Raw genomic sequence first — 27,604 nt, forward strand, 5'->3', positions numbered from 1 at the left:
CGTGTCTGTGGCGTTTTTATGCCGTATTTGTGAGGCATCTGCCTACTTCACGACATACTTACTCAGTGAGTTTTAATTTTAAAAACTAGTGCTAAAGACACACACACATGGTGTTTGGTCCTTGGCACAGCAGCACTTGTGCATTTACCCTCAGCATAGGCGGTCAGCCAGTAACTTGTACACGAAGCTTTGGGAAGACGGCGGGATCAGAGCAGACCCAGCCCCACGCTCAGGAGCCAACGTTCTAAGCTGCTGAACTGGAGTGTTGGCTTAGATTCCAGCTCGTGGATCACACAGCTGGTGAGCGGCAGAGTCAGAAACTACATCTAGAACTCCAAATGGGGTTGTTGTTTCTTCCCTGACTCCAGAGGTGTTGGTGGGGGGGGGGCACTCCTGTCTGGTCTTCACTAGAGAGAGATTTTCACTTCTTCCTTGGAGCAAAGCAAGCCTCAGCAAGAAGCTGCCACCCCATGAAAGGTCTCTGCGTCTGGCAGGTGGGCCGAGTGGAGAAAGAAGGTTGGAGCTGGGGGTGCACGCCCAGCAAACCACGTGCAGAATAGAGTATTTCAATAAAACACGATGGGCTCCTCCCGCCCTGTCTGAGGGGGAGGGGGGCAGACTGCTTTTCTGGGTCTGTCTGCTTCCCTCTGCCCCGGCATGGGAGCCTTGCCCTGCAGGTAAATGTGGCTGTCAAGCCAGTTCCACTTAATCCTACACACACTGGCACTGCTGGAGCCATCCTCCCTGTCCAGCCCTGACCAGAATAATCAGAAGTTTCCTCACCAAGACCCGGGAACACAGCCGTGAGCATGTTGGCGGCCCCTCCAGGAGTGTGAAACTGGACGGGCCTGGCCTCCAGCGTCACCTGGGGTCACTGGGACCCATGCTCTGTGTGATACCCTCCTGGCACCAGCCTCTGGGAGGCCCAATTCCCTGCCTCACCTGCCGGCTCTGGGCACCCACTGGGAGACGGACCTTTGAGCCCCTGTGTTCTGGGGCCCTGGGCTGGGGTCTGCGCCACCCTAGGTTGCCAGCTGCAAACCACCTGGAGCTACACTTACTCTCTGGGCCAATGATGGTCCCTCTGCCCAGTGGCTTCTCTGTCCCTCTGCACATTCTCCTCCTGCTCCATCTGCTCTTTTCTTTTTTCCTTCACCTCATCTCTGTCTTTTCCTCTCCCCCAATCTTTGTCCTCTCTCTCTGCCATGTCCCCTTCTCTCTCTCTTCACCCTCTCCCCCTCCGCCCCCTCTGTCTCTCTCATTTCTCTTGGGGTTTCTTTTGGCTTTTGTGTTTGTTTCCTATGCGTTGCCTCTTCCCGTATTTCTCATCTCGGAAAACAACCCTTTGGCCCAAATACATTTGGGTTGATTTTGAGCCTCTGCCTCCTTCCTCCAAGCCATTGGTCCATCCCCGTTTTCCCTGGGTTCCTGCTCATTCCCCGCGCCCCCCCTCCGGCCCCCAAGGCCTCCCTGCCCCTCCCCCACCCTCCCTCCCCTCCGCAGGCCTCAGCTTTCTCTTGACAGATGGGAGGGCAGTGAGCACTCCCTCTTTAAAACAACATTTAATCGCCGTTTTCTGTTCTTGGACATCAAAGCCGGGGCTTAGGCGCTGCGCTGGGGTCGCGGTGCGCGGGCTCTGGGGGAGAGGAGGTGAGTGAATAGGGGCTGGGCTGAATGGGCTTTGTGTGGCCGCTGGGGTCTGCCTGCTTTACATGCTCTTTGACCCAGATATGATCTCATGGAGAGAAAGGGGCCCTGGCCGGGCCAGCCTGAGAACGCTCCGTGGCCAGACTCAATCCCCCAGCCGGCCGCCCGCCCCTTGCCCGCCCCCTGCCAGTCCAGGCACAGCTGCCCTCTGCCCCAGCCCGTGCGCTGGGCAGCCTTCTCCAGGCTGGGACTTGCCAAGGGGGCACTCTGCTGGGGTGGGGGGTCGGGGGCAGGCAGCCGGGGGAGGGGCTACGTTCCTCCCAAATGTGTCTCCAGGGACATTAGATGGGAGCCCACCCATCCCCCCAACAGGCGCGCCCTCCCTTCCTGGCCAAGCTGCTGGGGTTCCGCTGGGCAATGGGGTCACAGCCGTAGCAGCCCTCCAGCCTCTCTGAGGGGCCCCCTCTGGCCCAAGGTGAGAGGCCAAAGCACAGAGCCAGCAGAGACTTGCTAAAGACTAGGGCAAGTCGTGGCAGGTGAGAAGACTGAGATGTCCGGCTAAGTCCAAGGCCGCGGCCTTCTCCGTCCAGCTCCATATCGCCAGGGCTCCCCACCTGGCTGCCCCTGAGCCCTCAGCCCCCCAGGATCGGGAGCAATCGGAGGAGGACTGAGCCACGTGCCCTGCCTTCCTCTGCTCCACCCTCTGCCTTGCCGTAGCCAGAGAGATTTCCCGAAAATGCACCCAGCATCACGTGGCGCCTTTGATGAAAATCCCTCAGTACTCTTCAGGTGGAATTCAAACTCCTTGGCAAGGCTTACAGGAGCCTCTGTGCTAGGACCCCTGCCTGCCACCCCAGCCTCATCGCAGGATCACCCCCCAACCCCGGTCCCTGCCACACCCTGCTCTGTGCTGTGGACTGAAGGTGGTTTCCAGCAGACACGTCCCCGTGGGCCTTTGCGTGCGCCGTTTCCGCTTCTGGGAACTTCATCCTGTGCACACACTCACCTCCCTTCTGTCTCAGCTTCTCATTCAGGTCCCTGCCTCTCCCAGGAAAGCTGAGGCTGAATTTGGCGCCCTCCTGTGCCTCCCTGATCCCCTTGTCCTAGTGCCCCATCATCACTGGTTCTCTTAACTCACCACTGACCCAGAGATTCCTTGAGAGCAGGAAGGAGTTGTGGGTTGTGTGTCTGCATATCCCCAGCGCCTAATGCTGTCTGGCACATAGTAGGCACACAATAAATTTTTGTTGGGAAAGACAGGGAGAAGGAGGGGAGGAGAGGCTGTTAGCACCACGGGTAGGGATGGGAGTTGCCAGGGGCGGTGGAACCAGGTAAGGAGATGCACCTTACCTACCGCTGCCCAGGCACCTCTGCCCATGCGTGCATGTCACCATCTGCATACCGGCCTCAGCAGAGGTGCCCCTGCCTCCCCTTACATGTACCCATGTCACTTCATAGAAAGGCCTGAACTGGGATTGCCAGGTGCAAAGGGAGGAGCAGCCAGCCCACAACAGTGGCACATCTCAGGCAGGGAGCTGCCTGGGCATTGTTCTGTGTGTGTGCCTGCGTGAGCATGCGTGTGTGGACATCAGGTCCCCAGCTGTGATGGGGAAGGGGCCATCCCCCAGCTCTCCCGTGGCTCCAGGCCCAGCCCCGCCATCCCCACCCCCAGCCCCTGCCCCTCGTGGGCTGGCAGGAGGGCGGGTTCCTCTCCTGGCTCTGTTTTCGGCTCTACGGGGGGCGTCTCAGTGAAAGTGAACTCACTCATTTAAACCTGACTCCGCAGCCCTGCGGCCCCCTGCAGCGCTAATTACCCTGTAGTTCTAAACTGATTGCTGTACACTAAGCTTAAGCCCTCCTTTATTTATTTACTGACTACATTAATAGCAAAGCTGCTGCTTTCCGAGCGCTCACGACTGCACCCGGCTGGCTGCACCCTGTTCCTCTGCCTCTCCCCTGGTGGTGGTGGGGGGCCCTGCAGGCACGGGTGCAGAGATACAATCTGGTACCCAGCCCCCAAGTCTGTCCCCTTACGAAGCCCCAGGGGCCAGACAACAATGAGAAAGTCATGGCCATCACCCTACAGACTCCCAGACCCAAGGAAGGAGCTCCCTCTCTGGTTCTGACTCTTCAGTAGTGCAGGAGCACCCGGCTTCCCTCCACTTAGCCCCAGAGGGATCTGCTGGTGGGAAAGCCTCCCTTCTGCCTTCACAGCTCCTGCGAGGGCTGAGCCCTGGCTGCGTTTTACAGATGGGTAAACTGAGGCTGTGACTTTAAATGGTTGATGCTGAAGATTCGGGCTTGAAGCCAAGACTTCTCATTCCATCAGCTTCGTTCTTGCGTTTCCTACAGGCTGCTGGTCAAGGTCATGGCCTCCCCGTTCAGGCTTTGGCCCACCCAGGTGTGACCATTCCTGTTTAGCTGTGTGTTCTCACAGCTTCAACTCTTTGCAATGAGGCGGGAAGTCCTGGGTTGAATCAAAGCCTCTGTCTCCTGGCTTTTTTGTGCCTCACATCTGGCAGGTCTGGAGAGCAGAGGCCAGCTGTGGGCTTCTGTGAGATGGTGGCCTGCCTGCTCTCCCATTCCAGGGTGCAGGGGTGCCTGTCACTGCGCTGGCTGGCACTGTCTGCCTCTCCGAGTGCCCTCAAGTCCTACAGGCAGAGTGGGGCCCTGGCCTGGGGGCCTGGCAGCATTCTGAAGCCTAGGTGGGCCCCATCAAGGTGCAGCACATGGGCCCATGGAATCAGCCACCCAGCGCTGCTTGGACTTGGCGTAGCCTGGTGGCTGCTGTGCCTAAGGAACAGGGGCAGCTGAGTTGTGGCTGAAAGAACCTGGTGTTCAGAGTCAAGAGGACCTGGGTCTGAGGCCACTCTGCCATGCAATGTGTGACCTTGACTGTAACTCAAAACCGCTCTGAGGTTCTATCTCCTCACCTGTGGAATGGGGTACAGTAAGGTCTGCCCTGTCTACCCTCAGGGTATTGGCAACAGAGGAAAGGCAAACGAGTCAGTTTTCTTAACACCGCGGGGCTGTAAAAATGAACGTTATAAATTGGTGGGGGACAGGCTTGGGGCTGGCCTGAGATGGGGGCTGTTGGCCTAGTCATTCGCATCCAGAGCTGGAACCCTCATAGCCAGGACCCAGGAGCCTTGGGTGTCTCTAGGGCATCACCGGGACTCTGTCGCCACCTCGTGGACAGAGGCTGCAGGTGCCTCTGCTTAGGCAGGTCTGGAAAGTGACTGGGAAAGCACATCTGCTGGTGAAGGACTTGCGTTCCTTGAGTTGGGCTAGACCAGGTGGAGTTGTGTAAAGGGAGAATGTGGTCCAGGTTTACGCCGGATAAGAAACACTTTAAGCTACTTGGGAGAAAGTTAAGTTAGACTTTCCAGAAGTTCTCTTGAGTCGATATTTCTATCCTGCCCCGTTTTCTCCCTTACATTTCCCCCACTGACCACCTGGCCTTGTCAAATCCAGCTCCTACCATCCCCGAAGGCTGGGTCGGAAACTGCTGTCAGCCAGTCCAAACCCCAGGGATCCATGGGGCCTCACCTTACACTGGGGGAGATTCCAGCTCTTCAAATGCTTTGCTACCTGGAAAGAAGCAGGTGGGTCAAGGGAGGGCTGTGCGAGGAGCTGAGAGCCCCAGCTCTGGCTCGCCGAGGGCCTGGGAGGTGACAGCAGCGGGTGGAGGCAATGGCACCATCCCTTACTTCCTGAGAACCTTTGGAGAGCCTGGGAAAACCACGCCGGAAGGATGCTGAAGTCAGGCCTGCCTCTAAGTAGAACTGCCTTTTAATGCAGCCCCCAAGCCCTCCACAGCCCACCCTGGTTGGTTAACAGCTGCATTCTCTGGGAGCAGTGGTCTATCCAATCCCTTGGACATTTGAGTGTGCAGATTATTTGATTGGAAGTGACCTTAGGTTGGGTCATTTTGTCTCTCTCTTTGCCCCTTGGCCCCTCTATCTGTCTCAAATAGATGCACCAAAAAGGTTTGGAAGACACTTCCCAACACTAAACTTCTAAGACTATGACTCTTGGAACTTCTGCTGTGGTACAATGGGATCAGTGACGTCTCTGGAGCAACCAGATGTAGGTTCAGTCCCTGGCCCAGCACAGTGGGTTAAGGATCCAACATGCTGCAGCTGGGTCATAGGTCGCAATTACTGCTCAGATCTAATCCCTGGCCTGGGAACTCCATATGCCACAGGGCAGCCAAAAAAGAAGCAAAGCAAAGCAAAGAAAATACTCTATGACTCTTGCCAACTGGAAAGATCCTCAGAGTAAAGGATACTTCTGGCTCCACATCACCTGTTAGCACTTGTTTAGAAAGCAGTATTTCAGGTGTTTCTCCCTCCACCCAAAGCAGTGTGGTCCTCAGCTTAGAGTGAGCTTCTAGTGACACTAGGTGGTCAGAAGGGGGAAATGCACCCGTGATCATTGGTCAGAGGGGCAGAGAAAGGAAAAGGCTTTTCTTAATAAATTCCTTTTGGGGAAGGGCGTGAGTCCCGGGGTAGGCTTGGGGGTTGGACCACACAAGTTTGATTTGACCAATAGCCACCTTATTCTCAGAAATCTCTTACCATTTAGCATTCTTCCTTCACCCCGGTGATCCCAAGCACCAGCATTTGACCTTTCCCTTAATTCCCCAGAGTAGAGCTGAGACCAGGCCGCAATATTTAAATTAGATTTCCCTGAAGCCTCAAGGACAATGGAAGAAAATAAGCACCAAGAGCAACATAACATTAGCGCAGCTCTTGGCCTGCCTGCCTTCAGGAGACCCGGCCGTCTCTAATCCCTACCACCAAGGAGCCCAATAAAGTGAGACTAAAGTTGACACATCTAATGGATTATGCATTTGTTCTCCTGTCAAGGTCACCTCCCCCTCCTGGGCTCTGGCTCCCATCCTCCCCTCCCGGTTTTTCCAAACTCTTTGCACTTGGACTTTTTTCCTCTCTCGGCTGCACCCATTTCTCTCTTTCCACCAGGTTATTCCCATCGGCGTACAAACATCTCTGATTTTAACCAACCTTTTCCTTTCTTTAGTGACCACCCGCATCCTCCTTCTTTGAGCAGCAAAATTCTAGAGAGAGCTGTCTCTACACATTGTCTTCTTTCATCTTTCCTACCTTTGCTGATCTGGGTTTATCTCTTTTACTCCAGTGAAATTGTCTTGCCAGGGTCAGCTGTGGCTCCATCGTCCAAAATCCCACGGCTGCTTTGCGGACTTCCTCTTGCTCCATCTCCCTGCCGCCGTCTACGTACCTGGGCCTTTTTGGAAAAGCTCACTCTCCGGGCTTTACCCCCTCCCCCACCAGCTATCCCCTTCCTCTTGCTCTTCGGATATTATCTCAGATGATTTCTGAATGCTTCCCTGATCCTCTTCCCTTAACCACCTACCTCTCTCCCTACGGCATCTACTCGCGGCGCTTTTGGTATGTGCGCATAACTCCCACATTTTTGAGTTCCAAACTCAGTGGAAAACTCCCTTTTCATTATAAATTAAGGTTCTGTTTCCCCTGCAGTTAGGTGTGGCCAACTGACTGATTTCTAACAGCCTTGTCAAAGGGACTCATTTGTATCATTGTTGGGAAAAGGATTTTTAAGAGGCAGTGTCTGCTGCCATTAGTTTCCTAAGGCTGTTGCGACAAATCGCCGCAACTTGATGGCTTAAACTGACGGAGAGTTGTTTTCTCCCAGTCGTGGAGGCCAGAGATCCAGAACCGAGGCGTGGAGAGGACCGAGATCCCTTTGAAGACCCCAGGGGAGAATTTTCCTTGTCTCTTTCTCTCCTGGCAGCCACTCCGCCTCTGTCTTTAGATGGCCTTCTTTTTTCTTTTCTTTTTTTCTTGGTTTTTTTTTTGTTTGTTTGTTTTTTTAGAGCTTCACTCCTGGCATATGGCAGTTTCCAGGCTAGGGGTCCAATTGCAGCTGCAGCTGCCAGCCTCCGCCAGAGCCACAGCAACATGGGATCCGAGCTGCGTCTGTGACCTACACCACAGCTCACGGCAATGCCGGATTCTTAGCCCACTGAGCGAGACCAGGGATCCAACTCTCGTCCTCATGGATACTAACCAGCTTCCTTACCACTGAGCCACGACGGGAACTCCTACAGTGTGTGTCCCTGTGTGTTGTTTTCTTTTCTTTTTTTCTTTTTTTGCCTTTTCTAGGGCCACTCCCTCGGCATATGGAGGTTCCCAGGCTTAGGGGTCTAATCGGAGCCGTAGCCACCGGCCTACACCAGAGCCACAGCAACGTGGCGTCTGAGCCACGTCTGCGACCTACACCACAGCTCACGGCAACACCAGATCCTTAACCCACAGAGCGAGGCCAGGGATTGAACCTGTGTCCTCATGGATACCGAGGGTTCGTTAACCGCTGAGCCACGAGGGGAACTCTGCTGAGTGTGATTTTAAGTCAACCTACCAAAGATTTTATTACATGGGGTTAATGGGGGTTTGGCATCCAATTTCTGCAAAAACAACCTTTAGAGCTATTGGCTTCCTAATCCCTTCCTCCTGCTAGTAACCGCACCCAGAGTTCTTTCCTCTACCTGGTTGTCAGAGCTGCTCTGATCGCTGTTATCGTTATGAGCCATTTTTTTTTTTTTTTCTTCCTCAACTCTGAGCCTCCTGGTCAGCTTCCTAGTGGCTACCTTGGGGCCATTTGAAAGAGCTGGCTCCGGTAGAAACACAATGCTCTTAATGTGATGTCTGCCATGGAATCGAATCCCATTGTAAGAGAATTTTTACTATTGAGCCTCTATTCCTTGAGGTCTTTTCCAGTCTTGTTTACTGTAATTACATCAGGCATAGAAACAGCTTACCTATAACCCCCCCAAACCACAAATATCTGGATTGATCCTATTTTCTTTCACTTCTTCTTGGAAATTTGTCATTTCTCCCCTGAACTCATCTCAGTAATAATATATCTTGCTATAGACCCTGGAGAACAACCGACACACACTAATGGCCGGGTCCTTTTCCCAAAGCTTCTCTCAGGACTCGAGGCTCAGTATAGACTTGGTCTGTCTTTCAAGTTATTGCAGCCAAGAGGTTTCCCAATTGTATGATTCCTGCCACCCTCGGAACGCCACCTTTCCCGCTGCCCATACCACTCCCCTTGCTGGCCGCTGTCTGCTTCCCTGACCCACCCTCTCCCATGCCGCATGGACAGCTTCTTGCCTCACATCACAAGCCTCTGTACCTCGGGACCCTTATTTTCAGGAAAAACACAATTTCCAGCTGTGAACGCGCAGTTTCTTGCTCATTCCAATCAATCTGACTTCTATGGGCACCCGTGCTTGCCTTTTCCTCTCCTGTCAAAATACTTAGTGTTTTGATCGCTATCTAAGGCTCATCCACTTTTAGCTGCTGCCCGCCGTCTTTCTTCCTCTTCGCAGCCAAGCGTCAGAAGTGTTGTTTACACCCTCCGCTGGTTTCTTCCTCCCCCTTTCACCCACCTCAGTCTGGCTTCTGTACTGATTTCTTCATTCGTTTATTAACGTTGGCTTTTATTTTTATCAGTTTCATCCTTATGCTTTCTTTAAATGTATTCATTCTTTTTAAATTCCTTGACTTAAATGCTTCATTCATTATTTGTTCTATTTATTCATACAAATATGAAAGATCATACATCTTTCTCTGCTTTCCCTGTGTTTTATGACTCTTCTCTGTAGAATTTCTATATGGTTTTTAATCTTTGTTGTGGTTTTTCTCACTGATCCAAAGTGTTTAACAGAAAATTTAAAAATTTCTGTGTGGTAGAGTCTCATTTTCTGGTTTTATAATTAATTTTGTGTTTGTTTTTGTTTTTCGGGGCCACACCCACGGCGTGTGGAGGTTCCCCGGCTAGGGGTCCAGTTGGAGCTACAGCTGTCGGCCTCCGCCACAGCCACCACAGCACCAGATCCCAGGGGCATCTGCGACCTACATCACAGCTTACGGCAACCCCAGATCCTTAACCCACTGAGCCAGGCCAGGGATCAAACCTGCAACCTCATGGTTCCTAGTCGGATTCGTTTCCACTGTGCCACAACAGGAACTGCTGGTTTTATAATTAATATCTATTTTATTGCATTTTTGTCAGAATATATTGTTTTATATGATTTATGCTTTGGGGACGTTTTATAATTTCTCTGTGATTTTATATAAGTCAACTTTTGAATATTCTATTAATGACTTAAAAAGAGGTTTACCTTCTGTTTTCAGGCTGCAAAGCTGAATATATTAAAAAACCAAGACTATGTTATTAATTACATTTTTTTTTCTTTTCACAGTCATACCTGTGGCATATGGAAGTTCCAGAGCTAGGTGTCGGATCAGAGCTACACATCAGCAAAAGGTGTTTGCAATAGGGAAACCAGTGTCCTCAGAAATGTGATCAGATTTCTTCTCTGGACACTTTTTCTTGGCCATACCGGTGGCGTGCAGAAGTTCCCAGGCCAGGGATCGAACCTGTGCCACAACAGTGACAACAGTAGATCCTTAACCCGCTGAGCTACCAGGGAACCTCTGGATGCTTCTTTACAGTGGTCAATTTGTAGGTGAAATGTCAAAGCTTATTTCCTTCTCCTTGCCCCCATTCCTACCCCCAAACAAGCTCCCCACTCCTAACTCTGCCCTCCTACCAAAATGCTTCATGTTCCTTGTGCTGAGGCTGTCCGTGCAGGCAAAGCTCCCAGTCCTGGAGTTCACATTCCTAGATGGTTGGCCTCCTGCACCCTCTCGCGATGGGGTAGGGAGAGTGGAGTCTTTCTGGGAGTGTGGACCTCAGAGCCCTGCCCTGCTACTGATGATTCACAATGAACGCTCCTGATCTAAAACAGGTGGGCTCCTGATGGACATCAGCTCTGGCCCCACCATCTATCAGCTCCTCTCCGCCAGTAAGTCTTTCGAGGAAATCATTGCCACTGACTACATGGCCAGGAACTGCCAGGAGCTGGAGAAGTGGCTGAAAAAGGAGCCAGAGGCCTTTGATGGATCTCCACGGGTGAAATACATGTAAGAGCTTGGAGGGAATGGGTTAGGTGTCTGCTGTTTGTTTGAGAGTCTCCATCATACCAGGAGCTTCACTTAACTCCTGAATGGCGAATTTCCCATGAGGCTGATGTAGAAATGGCAAGGCAGATGGAGGCTAAGAAGGGAGGAAGTCAATGGGGTCCCAAGAAGCAAGGAAGAAGAGTGAAATCTGAATCCTCTAAAGACTGAGAGAGGGGAGTTCCCGTCGTGGCGCAGTGGTTAACGAATCCGACTAGGAACCATGAGGTTGCGGGTTCGGTCCCTGCCCTTGCTCAGTGGGTTAACGATCCGGCGTTGCCGTGAGCTGTGGTGTAGGTTGCAGACGTGGCTCGGATCCCGCGTTGCTGTGGCTCTGGCGTAGGCCGGTGGCTACAGCTCCGATTGGACCCCTAGCCTGGGAACCTCCATATGCCGCGGGAGCGGCCCAAGAAATAGCAACAACAACAACAAAAAGACAAAAAAAAAAAAAAAAAAAGACTGGGAGAGGGAACAGAAAGAGCTGGCTAGAGACAAGCCTGGAGCCAGAAAGAGACTGTCACGGAAGCCCACCCGGAATGCCAATGTCTGAACCCAAGCAGGTGGAGAACCTGCTAGGCTGCCTCCATTCTGATTGGCTGGTGCCCTGTTGTTCCAGTTACAACCTCTAGGGGGCTCTAAACTTGTGGAATCGTCTTGTGGCTCTGAGGAGGTGGGACACAGAATTAAGACCAATCTTGCACTGCCAAGTGGAACAGAATTCACTTATGGTGCCTATTTTCATTCGATTTCAGGGCACCACGTGGGTCCACCACAGCCCCTCCATCCCCAAATATCACTCTCCCTAGTTAGGTAAGGTGGTCGCAGTTGTTAAAGTCTTACTCTTTTTGTTTAAGGCTGATTTTTTTTTTTTTTAAGTACAAAAGTGGAGAGAGTAGTGCTAGTCCTGACTAATTCTGCCGTGTGAATGAGTCCCGCATCCTGAGAGAAGCTATAGGTAGGAAAAGAACGTGTGAGATGAGAGGGAGGTCGCGGGGGGGGGGGCGGGGGGGGGGGACATGGGGAAGGAAGGGGAACGGAGACACTGGAGGCCCCACCCACGTCCCACAAGCTCACTTCGTACTTTTGCTCAGCTGATTCCAGGCAGACTTTCCATTCCTGGGGGCACCTGCCTGGGTCGTGTTAAACACGGGCTGGCAGAAAGAGAACGGGCTAATGGCCAGGGGAGCATGGCCGGTAGAGGGGCCCCTGGGTGGGCAGGTCCTGGCCTTGGCTGTGCACAGCTGGCTTCAGGACCACGTCCCCCTCCAACTCAGTTTCTTCACCTGGAAAACCAATGACCTGCTCTCTTGGGAGTCCGAGTGCCAGGCAGAGTATGGACAAGAGGCATGTGTGTGGTCCACGTGACGAGCACAAGCCAGCTGCCCCGCTTTGCTCTTCCCTCCACTCCAGAGACAGGTGGGCCCGGAGGGAGGAGCGCTTAAGAGAGCGGTCCACCAGGTGCTCGAGGGCCACGTTCTGAAGGAACAGTCCCCGCAACAGGAGATCCTGCCCCAAGTGACTGTGTCATTTCCTCCCTGTGCCCCGAGGGGGCCACCCTGTGCCACCTCAGGACCCTGCTCCGGACCAGGGGCCATCTGGTGCTGGGCGGGGGCTTGGAGACCAGCCTCGTCGTGGTGGGGACGAGAGGTTCTCCGCACGGCCCCTGGAGGAGAAATCCTGTGGGAGGCCCCGCAGGAGACCGGCTTCACCGTTGAGAAGCTGGAGAAAGTTCCACAGGCTGCTGAGATCCTCTTGGATAACCGTTCCGACTGCACGAGGGTGTTTTTTCTGGTGGCCCAGAGAGGAGACCGAGACAAGGACTTGGAGGAGCCAGCAGCATGCAGGACAGGGCTCCAACCATCACTCTGCCACCTCATTCACTTCCCTGTCCATGTAGTCAGCTCCACATAGAACCCTTACCAGCAAATGACCGCTGGGTAAATAGGGCTGCTTATCTCAAAAGGAGAGGTTTCTAATATACTCCCCTAATGGCCCAGGGTTGGGAAAAGGAATTGGACTCGAGAAATAAAGTTGTGCCTCCTTAGTGTTGAGAGCTCTCAGGGTTTCCTGGAAGGAAGGGGTCAGAGTCCTGCTCCTGCTCTCCTGTTTTAGGCAATTCAGACCACATGACTTCTGAGCCTGCTCCCCACCCGCTTCTCGCTCCTGCTAATGTGGCAGCCCCGCCCCATGAAATGGAAAGCTCGCGCGTGGACTTTGATGCTTAGCTCTCTGTCTTACTTGCTCTTGTGGCTTCATGTGGGCACCTCGGAGCCTCAGTTTCCCCATCTCTGAAATGGGAGTCATCACAGCCTTCCCCAGGGTTATTGTGACACCTCTAAGCTATAACATGAATACATTTGCTAAATAACCACACAAGCAATTTCGTGTAAGTTTCAGCTGACCTTATAAAGGCATGTAACAAGCAGTTCTAAACAGAGCTAGAGAAGCTGTTTTCCCTTCATGTCCAGAGCAACCCACCTAACCCAGTTTGGGGCAGGGACAGAGCACTAGGGAAAGGCTTTTTGAAGGAAGAGGCAAGCAGATCAGGGAGATGTAAAGAGTGACCCAGGAGTTCCCGTTGTGACCCAGAGGGTTATGAACCTGACTAGTATCCATGAGGGTGCAGGTTCCATCCCTGGCCTTGTTCAGTGGGTTAAGGGTCCAGCGTTGCCACAAGTTGGGGTGTAGGTCGCAGATACGGCTCAGATCTGGTGTTGCTGTGGCTGTGGGAAGACCAGCAGCTGCAGCTCTGATTTGACCTCTAGCCTGGGGACTTCTTCTTTTTTTTTTTTTTTTTTTTTTTTAATTAATTTATTTATTTATTATTATTTTTTTGGGTCTTTTTTTGTCTTTTTGTTGTTGTTGTTGCTATTTCTTGGGCCGCTCCCGCGGCATATGGAGGTTCCCAGGCTAGGGGTTGAATCGGAGCTGTAGCCACCGGCCTACGCCAGAGCCACAGCAACGCGGGATCCGAGCCGTGTCTGCAACCTACACCACAGCTCACGGCAACGCCGGACCGTTAACCCACTGAGCAAGGGCAGGGACCGAACCCGCAACCTCATGGTTCCTAGTCGGATTCGTTAACCACTGCGCCACGACGGGAACTCCCTAGCCTGGGGACTTCTAAATGCCGCAGGCGTGACCCTAAAAAAAACAAAAAACAAACAAACAAACAAACAAAAAAAACAAAAAAAAAAAAGAAAAGAAAAGTGACCCAGGCAAAGGAATCAGGGGTGAAGAGCAAGAACTTCCAGGACAAGTACCAAGACCCAGAGGGGAAACAACCTATTGTGTTTGGTGAACTTCTGGAAAAACTGAAGACATTTGGGTGCCAGTATGGGAGCCCTGTCCCCCAAGGGCACTAAGGCTAAGACACCGGGCACCTGGAGTGGTAGAACAGGCCAGAGCTTCAAGTGAGCAGAGGAGTGTCAAATCACTGATGGTTGGTGACTCAGCGGTGGGCACACAAGCAATTTAGTCACTCAACAAATATTTGTTGAGTGTCTGTGTAAAGCTGGACACAGCCCTTTGACCAGGGCTGGTCTTTACACGAAACATGGTTGCAACATGTAAGCCCTTGATTACATTCTACCCCGTGTGTGTATCTGGGTATATGCGCGTGTGTGTGCACACGCATGTGAGCACATGCATAAGCTGATGACCCACCCATAGAAGTGGGTAGGATCTACCTATAGTGCCACCACCTGAGGGATAGGTGAAGTTGACTCTCCCAAAGGCTGCGTTCAGATCAGGATTAACCACCAGGACACACTTGCAGTAGGTGGACCCAGAGGCTGAGTGCTCACACCCCACCCAAGGAGAGCTCCGAGTGTACACTGCCATGTACGGTGGGAAAGCAGGACTGGGCTGGGAAAGTGTAAGGCAAAGAGCTAGGTAGGCGGGAATAGGGAGAGGATGTCTGGGGAGCATGCTCGGTGGGACTGCAGCGTCCAGTCTCTGCCTCCTGCAGGAGGTGCAGGTGTGCACCTGTCAAAGCTTCTGCTGGGGTCCTGGGCCTTCACATCGGCTCCCTGACATGATATTCAAGTTACCAGGTACAGTTCTGCCTGCCACCTGTGAGTGGGCATTTGAGCATTTGTCTTCCTGGAGATAGAGACCGAGGAGTGTGAGACATGGCCAGGGACCCAAGAGGGTTACCATTTGCTGGGATAATGGGCAGCACGCTTCTGTTAAGCTCCCATTGAGCAGGCATAGGGCTGTATGGGAGGCAGAATTACTAGCTCGGGAGAGGGACGATGGGATGCGAAGAAGAAGGAGGGATTAGTTCCTGCTTGGGAATGAACCAAGGAAGGCTTCAGGGAGGAAGTGGTGGCCAAGATGCATTATAAAGGAGGAGAAACTCTCGCTGTGGCACAGTAGGGTAAGGATCCTGTGCTGCCTCAGCTGGCACAGGTTGCAGCTGCAGCTGGGATCCAATCCCTAGCCCAGGGAACTTCCATATGCTGTGGGTACAGCCATACAAAATAAATAAATAAATAAGGGATGGTAGCAAAGACATTCCTATTGAAGGAAAAAATACTGTTTAAAAAAATGGCCTTAGCACAAACACACACACACACACACACACACACACACACACACACACACACAAAAGAAAGGAGTTCCCGTCGTGGCGCAGTGGTTAACGAATCCGACTAGGAACCATGAGGTTGCGGGTTCGGTCCCTGCCCTTGCTCAGTGGGTTAATGATCCGGCGTTGCCGTGAGCTGTGGTGTAGGTTGCAGACGCGGCTCGGATCCCGCGTTGCTGTGGCTCTGGCGTAGGCTGGTGGCTACAGCTCCGATTGGACCCCTAGCCTGGGAACCTCCATATGCCGCGGGAGCGCCCCAAGAAATAGCAACAACAACAACAACAACAAAAGACAAAAAGACCCAAAAAAAAAAAAAAAATGGCCTTAGGAAGCCACTGGGTGAATGGTGTGATGTTTGCATTGCCCCAAGGGTGGGATCCCTATGAGAGCAGCAGCGGAGGCAAGGCCAGGAGGGCAGCTTAGACCCCTGGGCTTTGTGAGCTTCTCCCGGCTAATCAGGGTTCATCTATAAATATTTATTTAGCATCTGCCATCTGCCAGGCACTGAGGATGAAAGAACAAGTATGACACAATTCTTGCCCTTGCTGGGCTCCCGGGCAGTTATGACGGCTGTTACAGGAGAGGAGCGCACAGGAAGAAATGCCTCATTGCGGGAATAAGGGAGGCCTGGCAAAGAGGTAGTGTTTGAAGTGAGCCTTGAACCAACCGTGAATACCAGGTTGCCAGGAAAACAGGGAGGGGAGGGGGAGGTGGACTGGGTGTTGAAGGCTTTTGCGGGCAGAAGCAGCAGCTTGGCCAAGGTGGGAGCCCTGGGTGGACATGGAGCCCGTTTGGGGAAACCTTGATAGGAAAACGTGTGCTAAGCACACGCTGGGTCTGTTCTGGAGTCTGGGGATGCAGTGAGTGGGTCCGACAAGGTCCTGCCCTCATTCTGCTGGGAGGGGAAGGGAGGCAGGCGACGAAAGAGTAGAACAAAGCAAGAGCGTGAGGAGCCCCAAGAATGAAACAAACAGGGTGATGCTCTGGAGAATAGCTGGGGTGGAGGGGGGTGGGGGGGCAGGGGGCAGGAGTGCCTGGGATGAACCAAGCTAACTGGCCCCACACAGAGTAGCAGAAGCTCTGGGGGACCAGTGCCAAGCCCAGCAGCGCCCCCCTCTTTCTGAGAGAGCTCCCCTACATGGGAGCGGAGAAGTGCCCTCCTGCCTGTTGGCTAGCCTCCCACAGCAAAGCCCCCTTTACAATGTTCGAGCCCTTCCCGGGCACTCGGGCCTCCAGGGGAAAGGCCAGCAGTGAGTGGGGTGGGTGGCATGCTCCTGGAGGACCGGGCAGGTCACCCTGCTGAATGTGAGCCCCTGGGTGGGGGTGCCCTTGGGGAGAAGGAGGCAGGAGGGGACCAGTCCCAGCCAGGCTTTGGATTGCTTCCCTTGCCCTTCACCCTGTGGACACAAGGGGGCAGCCGAGCCTCGAGCTTGGCAGGATGCAGGGCCAGTGGGGACCTTCCCTCAGCCTTGCTTGTCCATGGCCAGCTCCTTGTCTGAGCCCTGCTCGCCCATCCAGTGTGACCTCTGAATGCTGAAATCATGCAAACGAAGCCACTGCCAGGGCAGAGCACCCAGATTTTCACTGACCTTCACTAATCATATGTGATGTTCGCAGTCCCCCGCCCCCTCCACAGCAGCGGCTGAGGCCCAGGAAACCTAACCCACATCTGCCTGCTTCCAGATCCAGCTAGGGACTGGCCCATAAATAGCCAGGATGACAGACCAAGGGAGAGGCACCCAGCTGGCCTCTGGAAGGGAGTTTTTCTGGGGCCTCTCCTGCAGTGAAAACCTCCCCGGAGTCCCTGAAGCTGTGCTGGAGGATGAGTACAGTGGACAGGACGTGGTGAGTCCATAGGTTCCCTCTAATAGCCGTTCACACGTGGCTCAGGTCCGGAGCTAGGCGTACAAAGGGGAAGTGGATTCAGATTCTTCCCCGAGTCCAGGATCAGGTAGGCAAATGGCCACTGCAGTGTGGTGTGGTAAGTTCAGTGAGAGGGTGCAAGGCTCAGAAGTGCATTCACCTAGACGTGGGCGTGGGGTAGAGCGAGTCACGGAAGGCTTCCTGGAGGTAATGCCCAGGTCCAGTCTTAAGGATAAGAGGGTCGAATCAAGCAAAGGTAGAGAGGGCTTTTCAGACAAGAGAAAAGTGTAAGTGAGACATCAAAGTCAAGAAACAACATGGGGAGTTCCCGTTGTGGCTCAGTGGGTCAAGAACCCAAAATAATGTCCATGAGGATGTCAGTTTGATCCCTGGCCTCTATCCTTGGCTTAAGAATCCGCATTGCCAGGAGTTCCCGTCATGACGCAGTGGTTAACGAATCCGACTAGGAACCATGAGGTTGAGGGTTCGATCCCTTGCCTTGCTCAGTGGGTTAATGATCCGGCGTTGCCGTGAGCTGTGGTGTAGGTTGCAGACGCGGCTCGGATCCCGAGTTGCTGTGGCTCTGGCGTAGGCTGGTGGCTATAGCTCCGATTCAACCCCTAGCCTGGGAACCTCCATATGCCGTGAGAGCGGCCCAAGAAATAGCAAAAAAAAAAAAAAAAAAAAAAAAGAATCCGCATTGCCGCAAGCTGCAGCGTAGGTTGCAGATACGGCTTGGACCCAGCATTGCTGTAGCTGTGGTGTAGGCCTGCAGCGGTAGCTCTGAATTGACTAGCCCAGGAAATTCCATATGCCCCAGGTGTGGCCCTAAAAAGAAAAGAAATTAGATTCCTGATTGAGGAAAGACCCCATAGCCAGAGTGACCAGGCAGACAGATTGATAGAAATATTTGCAAAGATAAAACCAACAGGGAATTGATACCTTCTAGAACATACAAAGAGTAGACAAATGAATAACAATGACAGGAGAAAGTTACCGCCGCCGGCCAAAAAAAAAGAAACAAAGGTATGATGAGGAATTTTATAGAAGAGGATACCTCAAAAGTCACACACATCTTATGGCAGAGATTGCCTCAGGCTTCACCAATTTCCAAATCATCTTTTCTTTGACACAGAGATGGACTGCATTTCTCAGGTCATGTGACTGAATTCTGGTCCAAGGAATGTGCCTGCCTCAGTGTGTGGCTCGACAAACCGCCCATGCTCTTCCCTAAGGGCTCTCTCTTCCCAACCCAGCTGGCTGGATGCAGAGGATCCAGCAGACGATGCTGAGCTCCTAGGAGATGGCGACAGAGCCACACAACGGAAGCCTGACAGCCTGGACCACCTCTCCCTAAACCGCACGGCACTGGACTATGTTGTGAACCAAAAAATAAGCCTTTGTTTTGTTAAGCCACTGAGATTCGGGGTTTGTTATTCATACGCAGTGATTCTTCCTCACCGATACAAATATTTAGGTGTGCTCAAGGTCATCCGAGAAAAGCAAAATAAAAAAAGGATACAACTTCACTTATTCTCATTAGACTGGCAAAAATTGGTAAAGTAGATCATTCCAAGTGTGATGGGGGTTGGAGGATGTGTGTGTATGTGTGTGTGTGTGTGTGTGTGTGTGTGGTGATAGGAAGTCTCACCGCTATTGGGCAGCCTTGCTGGGGGCAATCTGGTGGTTCTTCGTAAAATTAAATATGTGGATACTATGAATCAGCATTTCTACTCCTGGGGATACATACCCCATGAAAATTCTCATACAGGTCTATACAGAGGAGACACAAGTATCTACAGAATGTGGTGCTGGGGAGTTGGGGGCAATCTGGGTGTCCGTCACCAGGGAAATAGGTAATAAACCAGGGGATGCAAGTCATGGAGGATGCAGCGTAGTGGACCGCATGGCACAGCGCAATGTGCATAGGCCTTCAACGCATGGTGAAAATAATGTAAACAAAAACACATGCATAAAAGAGTTCCTATTGTGGCTCAGCAGGTTAAAAACCTGACATAGTGTCCATGAGGATGTGGGTTCCATCCCTGGCCTCACTCAGTGGGTTAGGGATCCAGATCCTGCGTTGCCATGGCTGTGGTGTAGGCTGGCAGCGGAAGCTCTGATTTGACCCCTAACCTGGAACTTCCATTTGTCACAGGTGTGGCCCTAGAAAGAAAAAAAAGAAAGAAAAAAAAAGGCACAAGGAAAAACAGTACATATTTTATAAAAAATACGCATAAATTACATAGATTAAATACCTCAGAATGGTTGCCTATGGGGAGAATGAGAGTAGGAAATGGGAGGTTGGGGAGTTCCCTCTATGGCTCAGTGGTTAATGAACCAGACTCGTATCTGTGAGGATATGGGTTCGATCCCTGGCCTCACTCAGTGGGTCAGGGATCCGGTGTTGCCTGAACTGAGGTGTAGGTTGCAGATGTGGCTCGGATCCCGAGTTGCTGTGGCTGTGGTGTAGGCCAGCTGCTCCAGCTCGGATTTGACCCCTAGAATGGGAATTTCTAGCCTGGGAATTTCTGTATGCTGTCAGTGCGGCCCTAAAAAGCAAAAAAAGAAAAAAGAAAATGGGAGGGGAAAAAAGAAAATGGAATTGAATGGATGAATGCACTGCATAGATTCTTCCCTTCAAGAGCTTTCTGACAAGAGACTGAAGACTGACAATCACAGCTTTTGACTTCTGAGGCTTGGTTTCCTTTGCAGAATCTGATTTCCATGAGGCTAAAACGCCTACACTCAATTTTTTCTTTTTTTTTAATTAAAGTATAGTTGATTGACAATGTTGAGCCAATTTCTGCTGTACAGCAAAGTGACCCAGTCACACATATACATTCCCTGTCTTATATCATCTTCCATCACGTCCTGTCCCAAAAGACTGGCTAGAGGTCCCTGTGCTGTACAGGAGGACCGCATTGCTTATTCATTTTAAATGTGATAGTTTGTATTTACTAACCTGTAATAGTTAGCATCTACTAACCTTAATTTTTTAAAAAGCCCATGTTCAGCCTTCACTGCTCTTTCCAATTTCACAAGCATTTTCTTTTAATCTCTTGACATCATGCCTTTTCAAAAACTAAACAATAAAGAGGAACAGAATTACAAGATCCAATCTTAGCCCAAATGGCTTCTACTCAGAACATAAAATGATTTTTTAAAAATATGTAATAAATGGAGAAAAAATGGAATACATTGTGCTTGTATTTGTATAGCGTTATTAGTGACAGAACAGGTGTCCTAAATATACATATATACTTATCTATCTACATACTTATCTATATATGTATACATATATATAATATCATGATAGTAATTAGTAGGAAACAAGAAAAAAAATCAGTAGAACAGAGGCGAGAGCCCTAATCAGATCTTAGCCACACTAAGGAGGAAGGACACAAAGCAAAGAACCCGAAGGGCGCAGATCCCATTCAAGTTCTCGGGTTTTGCCAGGTGGGTGTCGGGGGAGCTCCACCCTGATTTCCAGCCTCACTGCACTTCGATCAGCATTGCATCTGCTGGGCACACACTAATCTCCAGCAAGCTGGACTCCTGCCACAGTAAAGCCACTGGTGCTGAGCTCTGCCAAAAGCCTCCAATGCCGTCTCCCTAAAGTTTACAAGCTGCGCAGAGGGGGTGGGTCGGGACCCCTCTCAGCCAGGTATGGAGTTGTCTGAAGTTGAGGCTCAGGAGCTCTTTTCTGAGTAGCCCTCTGGGGCCCCACCTCCAATATCGTTTTTCTCCCCTCAGTCTTCTTCCTGTAGCCAAACAGCTGGCCACTCGTGTCCTCCCCTCCCTCCCCTCCTCGGCATTCTTCTCAAAGATTTCTGTAAACTAGGCAACAGATTCAGGGGCTAGTTTAGAATCTGGAGACTCAGAGTTTCCTGGTGGTTTAGTGGTTAGGACTTGGCGCTTTCACTGCTGTGGTCCCAGGTTCAATCCCTGGTCTGGGATCTGAGATCCTACATTGAGCCGCTGCATGTCATGGCCAAATAAATAAATACAATAAAACATGAAAAAAATAAAATTTGGAGGTGCCTGAGTGTAGAAAACCAGACAGATAACTAGATAACCAGAGTTTCTGGCCGAGTCAGCTCAAAACTCTGTCGGAAAATGAGATGTTAGAGCCTTAGGAAATGAAACGCAGCTCTGAGCACTCCCACTGCCCCTCTGGTGGTCTGAGGGGACAACCTCCGTTCTTCTCTACAGGTAGGCATCTCTCAACAAAAGTTCAAAGCTGGGAGGTTGTGCCCTTTAAGAAAAAGTTCCCTGGGAGTTCCCTGGAGGCTCAGGGGGTTAAGGACCCAATGTTGTCACTGTTGTGGCTCTGGTTACTGCTGTGGTTCAGGTTTCGTCCCTGTCCTGGGCACTTCCACACGCAGTGGTCATGGCCAAAAAAAAAAAAAAAGAAAGAAAGAAAGGAAGACGCTCCCTCCCTCCCTGCAATTAAGGCTCAGATTAATCATCCCTGGACTTACCATATGTATTCATTAAAATCTCAAGCAGACCCTGTGGGACCACATCAAATTTGATGAGTTATCATTTTGCTTGTAATTTTGTTTATTTCTTATTAATTACCAAGTACATGAAAGGCTCCCAAATTGCCAGCTCCACTGACGGCAGGAGTTGCTTCATTCAGCTCTGCCCGGGATTCTGACCTGGGGGCTCACATCTGGCCTCAGGTCTGGTTGGAGCAAAGAACCCGGAAGAGGCTCAGCAGCTTCCCTGCTGCGTGAGGGAGCCCCACCCCCACTGCAGCCGCTGAGGTGAGGGGAGCAGGTTCCTAATTGCTGCAGCAAGGCGTGCCTGCGCAGCCCTTGCTTCCTCGGATAGAAGCAGAAGCCACCGACTGCAGAAGGAGAGATGACTCCTGCCTGCCAGTGGGGTCTGAATCATCTCTGGGGCCTCTGGACGCTCTGATCTAATGGAAGCCTTGATGTCTGAAGCATAGAAGGACTTCTTCCAGAATTGGAAAGAAAAGCTTGGAGGGAAGCTCGAGTGGCAGTTTCTGCAATGTGCCCCGCCATCCTTGCCCTGTTTTTGTTGAGACTGTCCTTTATCCTTTAGTGCCTTTGAGTGATTTAACCCCTTTGGATAAAATTGCGTAAAAAGAGACTCACAGGGCAGGGGCCGGCCTCACAGAGGAATCTTGGGAAAACCTATATGATCAAGGACTCTTGATTTCAAAATCTGTGCTTGTTTTTTTTTGTTTTTGTTTTTGTTTTTTTTTTTGTCTTTTGTTGTTGTTGTTGCTATTTCTTGGGCCGCTCCCGCGGCATATGGAGGTTCCCAGGCTAGGGGTCACATCGGAGCTGTAGCCACCGACCTACGCCAGAGCCACAGCAACGCAGGATCCGAGCCGCGTCTGCAACCTACACCACAGCTCACGGCAACGCCGGATCATTAACCCACTGAGCAAGGGCAGGGACCGAACCCGCAACCTCATGGTTCCTAGTCGGATTCGTTAACCACTGCGCCACGACGGGAACTCCTGTGCTTGTTTTTAAAAGTGTCTCTGCGTCCACACATGCAGGTGTTTTTTTTCATTGTGAGGTACAACATACATAGAAAAACTTCAGAAAACATTTACGTACAGTATAAAGATTAATATAAAATCACCCACTCCCAGGTCAAGACATGGAATATGCAGGGGAGTTCCTGTTGTGACTCAGTGGTCCTTCACAGGACCTGACGTAGTCTTGGTGAGGATGCGGGTTCCATCCCTGGCCTCCCTCAGTGGGTTAAGGATCTGGCACTGCTGCAAGCAGCAACACAGGTCACAGATGTGGCTTGGATCTGGTGTTGCTGTGGCTGTGGCATAGGCCTCAGCTGCAGCTCTGATGTGACTCCTGGCCCCAGGAACTTCCACAAGCCCGCAGGTGCAGACATAAAAATACAAAAAATAAAAAATAAAAGAACATGCAGGATCTCCTCCTACCTGAGCAAAATCCCTTCCTTTCCCTCCAGAGGCAACCACTATCCTGTGGTCTGAAGTAATCATTTCACTGTTTTTCTTACAGTGCACCACTTCCGTAATTCTGCATCACTCAGTAATGTTGTTTACTCTTGCCTGTTTTGAACTTCATATAAACGGAATAAAAGCATAGGTCTTCTTATGACTTGCTTCTTTCACTCTCCATTTGGAGAAGCGTCCTTGCTGATGCCTTTAGCTGTAATTGGTTCATATTCACTCCAATTGATTTATTTATTCTATGTTGCCAAACATTTTCGTTGCTTCCAGTTGGGGGCTATTTCAGACAATGCTTCTAAGCCTTTCTGTGTCTGTGTAAGATTTTCTGTACATATGTCCCAGGTGGTGCATTTGCTGGGCATGGAGTATAGGCACAAACTCAAGTCTACCAGTAAATGCCAACCTGTTTTCCAAAATGGTGCACCAATTTATACCTTTTATCAGAGAATATCTGTTGATCCATGTCGTTGGTGCTGGTCAGATGTAATTTTTGCCATTTGGTAGCTGTATAAGTGTATCTCCTGTGGTTTAATTTGCATTTTACTGATGAGATTAAATATCTTTTCATAGGTTTAGTGGCCATTTGGATTTCCTTTCTTCTTATTTATTCTTTTTGTCTTGTCTTTTTAGGTCCGTACCTGCGGCATACCGAGGTTCCCAGGCTAGGGGTCTAATGGGAGCTCCAGCTGCCGGCCTATACCACAGCCACAGCCATGCCAGATCCAAGTCGTGTCTGTGACCTACACCACAGCTCACGGCAATGCTAGATCCTTAACCCACAGAGCGAGGCCAGGGATCGAACCCCCAAACTCATGGTTCCTAGTCGGATTCATTTCCGCTGTGCCACGACAGGAACTCCCTGGATTTCCTTTCTTATAAAGGGTCTGTTCAAATCTTCTCTGTCGTTCTTTATTTTTGTTTTGATTCATGGAAGTTCTTTATTAATTCTGATTCCAAGTCCTCTGTCACTTTAACTGTTGTAGTTAGTATCTTTTCCTACTCTGATCCGTCTCTCACTCTCTTAATGAAGACTTCGGTTGAAGAGACGTTTTTAATTGTGATATATTCAAACCAATAGATCTTTCATGAACTGTGACTGGCTTTTGTATCTGGTTTAAGAAACTCTTCTGGACCCTTAATGTCATAAAGATATCCTTATATATTACCTTCTAAACTTTAAAGATCTATATATATTTATGAGGTTTTTTACTTTTTATTTTTTTATCATTTATTTATATATGTATTTTTTCTACTGTACAGCATGGTGACCCAGTTACACAAATACATGTATACATTCTTTTTTCTCACATTTCATGTTCCACCATAATTGACTAGACAGAGTTCCCAGGGCGACACAGCAGGATCCCATTGCTAATCCATCCCAAAGGCAACATTCTGCATCTATTTACCCCAAGCTCCCAGTTCCTCCCACTCCACAAGTCTATTTTCCAAGTCCATGATTTTCTTTTCTGTGGAAAATTTCCTTTGTGCCATATATTAGATTCCAGATATGTGATACCATATGGTATTTGTCTTTCTTTTTCTGACTTATTTCACTCAGGCTGAGAGTCTCTAATTCCATCCATGTTGCAGCAAATGGCATTATTTTGTTCTTTTTTATGTCTGAGTAGTATTCCATTGTATATGTATACCACATCTTCCTGATCCAGTCATCTATCAGTGGACATTTGGGTTGTTTCCATGTCTTGGCTATTGGGAATAGTGCTGCAATGAACATGAGGGTGCATGTGTCTTTTTTAAGTAGAATTTTGTCCGGATATGTGCCCAAGAGTGGGATTGCTGGGTCATATGGTAGTTCTATGTATAGTTTTCTAAGATACCTCGTGAGGCTTTTTAATCCACCCGAATCAATTTCTGTGTACTGTACTGTCAAGAGAGGTTCTAATTCCACTTTCTCCCCATGAATACTCATTGATGCCAGAACTATTTATTGAAAAGTCTGCCTTTTTCTCCATTGACCTAGGATGTCAACTCTGTCATATATCAAATGTTCATAGAGGCGTAGGTGTCTCTATGGGTCTCTACTTTGTTTCATGGGTCTATTTGTCAATCCTTGTCCCAATACCACACTGTCTTAATTACTACAGCTTTATAATAAGTATTATATTCTGGTAGAGCAAGTCCTCCTACTTTATTTTTCTTCTTCAGGAGTAGCTACTCTTGGCCCTTGGTGCTGTCATATAAATTTTAGAGCTGGCTTGTCAAGTTCCAACAAAAACCTATTGGGATTTTAATTGGGATTTTACTGAGTCTATAAATCAATTTGAAGAGAAATGACATCTTTACAATGTTGAGTCCTCCAATCCACAAAGTGGGATATTTCTCCATTTATTTAGGTCTTCTTTAATGTCTTTCAATAAAATTTTATAATCTTCTCCATTAATGTCTTGTACATATTTTGTTGGATTTATTCCTAGGTACTTTCCATTTTTTAATGCCCTTGTGAATGAAGTCTGTTTTAAATTTCATTTTATAACTGCTGCTGGTTAGAAATGAATTTAATTTTTTATATTGATTTTGTATCTAGAAACTTTGCTAAACTCTTGTATTAATTTCAGTAATTTATTTGTAGATTATTTTTCATTTTCTCTATATATCATCATTATCTGCTGATAATAATAGTTTCATCTTTCTTCTGTCCAATCTTTGTACATTTAATTTATTTTTCTTCTTACCCACTGTGCTTTCCAAGACCCCGAGTTGAATGTCGAATAAAACTGGTAATCGTTAGCATTCTTATCTGTTTTCAAGTCAAAGGGAAAGATTTTAAATGTGTCAGTGTGATGTTTGTGGAAGTTTTTGTATATAATCCTTATCACATTAAGAAAGTTAAAAAAAAAAAAAAAAAAAAACCCACAGAGTTCCCGTCGTGGCTCAGTGGTTAATGAATCTGACTAGGAAAGATGAGGTTGCAGGTTCCATCCCTGGCCTCGCTCAGTGGGTTAAGGATCCAGCGTTGCTGTGAGCTCTGGTGTGGGTCTCAGACAAGGGTGGATCCCGAATTGCTGTTGCTGTGGTTTAGGCCTGCAGCTACAGCTCTGACTGGACCCCTAGCCTGGGAACCTCCACATGCCGAAGGTGTGGCCCTAGAAAAGACCGAAAAAGTAAGTTGCATTTTATTTCCAATTTGCCAAGAGCTGTTTTATTGTGAATGGATGTTGAGTTTGAGTTTTTTTTTTTTTTCCCCCTCTCTACCTCTGTTGAACAGATCAGATGTTATTTTTCCTTTAATATGTAAATATAATGATTTACATTAATTGATGTTTGACTGTTAAATTGCCTTGCTTTTGGGAAATGAGTAACAGTGTAACTACTAAAAGAATGGGTGTTTGACTGCTTAGATCTGAAATTTGACTCTACCACTATCTGGGAGTGACCTGGGCAAGCTACTTAACCTTTCTGGTTCTCCATCTCTTCAAATGCTGAAATGAGGAGAATAATAGCACCTAAATCACAGGACTATTGTAAAGTTTGCAATATGTCCCAAATGCTTAAACCTGTGCCTAGAACACAGTTAAGTGTCATGTAAGTATTTGCTATTTTATTGACAAGACAATAATTTGTATGGATTTTTTGTATTTGTGTTAATGAGTAATTTTAGTTGGTCATTATTCTTTCTCATAAATAACCTTGGTATTATGGTTTTGCTAAACTTAAATTAGTTGAGAGTGTTTTTCTCTTCTATTCTCTGAGTTCGTGGAAGATTAGAATTATCCGTTCCTTGAATACATGGTAGAATTTATTTCTGAAGCCATCAGCCCTGAAGGTTTTGTGGGGGTAAATTTTTCAGTTTAAGTTCATTGATGGTTATAGGTCCATTCAGGTTTTAAATGTATTGTATATTTACTTTGGAATTTGTAAATCCGAACTTTCAGAATATTGGCATAGTTATTCACAGTATCTTGTTAAAATCTTTTAAAGGTCATCTGTAGCATCTGCCATGAGGCTTTTCTCATTGCTTGTGTATAATCACATATGACATTATTTTTTTATATGTTTGTTAGAATGACCCACGAATTAGCATCCCTGCTTGTTCTTCATTCTTTCTTGAATCTCAGACCTTCCGTCTGGTCTAAAATATGTTATTTAAAGATTTTCACTTGAGAGGACCTGCTAGTGGCAAACTTCCTTTTTTTTTTTTTTTTGGTCTAAAAATGTCTTTATTTCATTAAAATCTTTTTTTTTTTTTTTTTTTTGGTTGTTTTTAGGGCCACACATGAGGCATATGGAAGTTTCTAAGCGAGGGGTCGTCCAATTAGAGCTACAGCTGTTGGTCCATACCACAGCCACAGGCCACAGCAACTTGGGTTCTGAGCCAAGTCTGTGACCTTGGCAGATCATGGCAAGGCCTGATCCTTAACCCACTGAACAAGGCCAGGGATCGAACCAGCCTCGCTACTATCATGGATACTAATCGGGTTTGTTACCACTGAGCCAGGATAGATATTCCTTGTTTAAATTCTTGAAAGA

At 49.2% G+C, this 27,604-nt stretch overlaps 1 long non-coding RNA gene across 8 annotated transcripts; it reads left to right on the top strand.

Annotated features, from left to right (window-relative positions):
• LOC102168180 lies at positions 1,224-18,665 on the top strand. Of its 8 annotated transcripts, none has more exons than XR_002335645.1 (8): positions 1,224-1,650; positions 5,122-5,252; positions 9,923-10,185; positions 10,472-10,646; positions 11,435-11,637; positions 15,758-15,911; positions 16,891-17,118; positions 18,272-18,665. It is a non-coding gene; the product is annotated as an uncharacterized LOC102168180 (long non-coding RNA). The 8 variants fall into 8 exon arrangements; XR_002335640.1 differs by having other exon boundaries at positions 1,226-1,650; positions 16,957-17,118; XR_002335642.1 differs by having other exon boundaries at positions 1,227-1,650; positions 11,559-11,637; positions 16,957-17,118.

Source organism: Sus scrofa, chromosome 9 (assembly GCF_000003025.6).
Source record: "Sus scrofa isolate TJ Tabasco breed Duroc chromosome 9, Sscrofa11.1, whole genome shotgun sequence".
Taxonomy (NCBI): domain Eukaryota; kingdom Metazoa; phylum Chordata; class Mammalia; order Artiodactyla; family Suidae; genus Sus; species Sus scrofa.